Raw genomic sequence first — 610 nt, forward strand, 5'->3', positions numbered from 1 at the left:
TGCTCGAAGATGTGTGATACGTAAAGCTTTTTTTTTTTTTTTTTTTTTTCGTATATTTCATTTCAGGTAATTTGTCTTTAAATATATTAATATGTCAACTTGCCTTCTCCATAAAAGAATAAAATTAGTAACTGCATAGAAATGAATGGAATTGTATGCCACTGATTAAGAAAAAATAAAGCCTGTTATAAAATTGGAAAGTCATCGACAACAGTAATCCCTTTCAAGTTAGAGACTTTGTCTGTCAAAGGAGAAAATGTTGAGAGGGATTTTATGGATATCAGCCTCGCCGCACGGCTTTGCAACATCACAGAAGCTTTTCTGGGATTTATCCAAGATTCCATCTTCCCTTTGAACTGAAAACAAGAGCAACGTTCTATTTCTAAAACGTTCTATTTCTATCGGAATATGAACTTTCTATTCTTAAGAAGCTCACTACTTGTATATATAAATGATAAGTATATATTTTTTTCTCAATTTGCATATGCTTTCAACTTTACAAGAGGAATATGTTCATTAGTTACCTTAATCTATAACTTAGAATTATTCAATCTCTCATAGATTCTTGTGTTTACTGACCAAAGGCTTCTGTTATTTTTTTAGATGTTTC

Source organism: Palaemon carinicauda, chromosome 23 (genome assembly GCF_036898095.1).
Source record: "Palaemon carinicauda isolate YSFRI2023 chromosome 23, ASM3689809v2, whole genome shotgun sequence".
Lineage (NCBI taxonomy): Eukaryota > Metazoa > Arthropoda > Malacostraca > Decapoda > Palaemonidae > Palaemon > Palaemon carinicauda.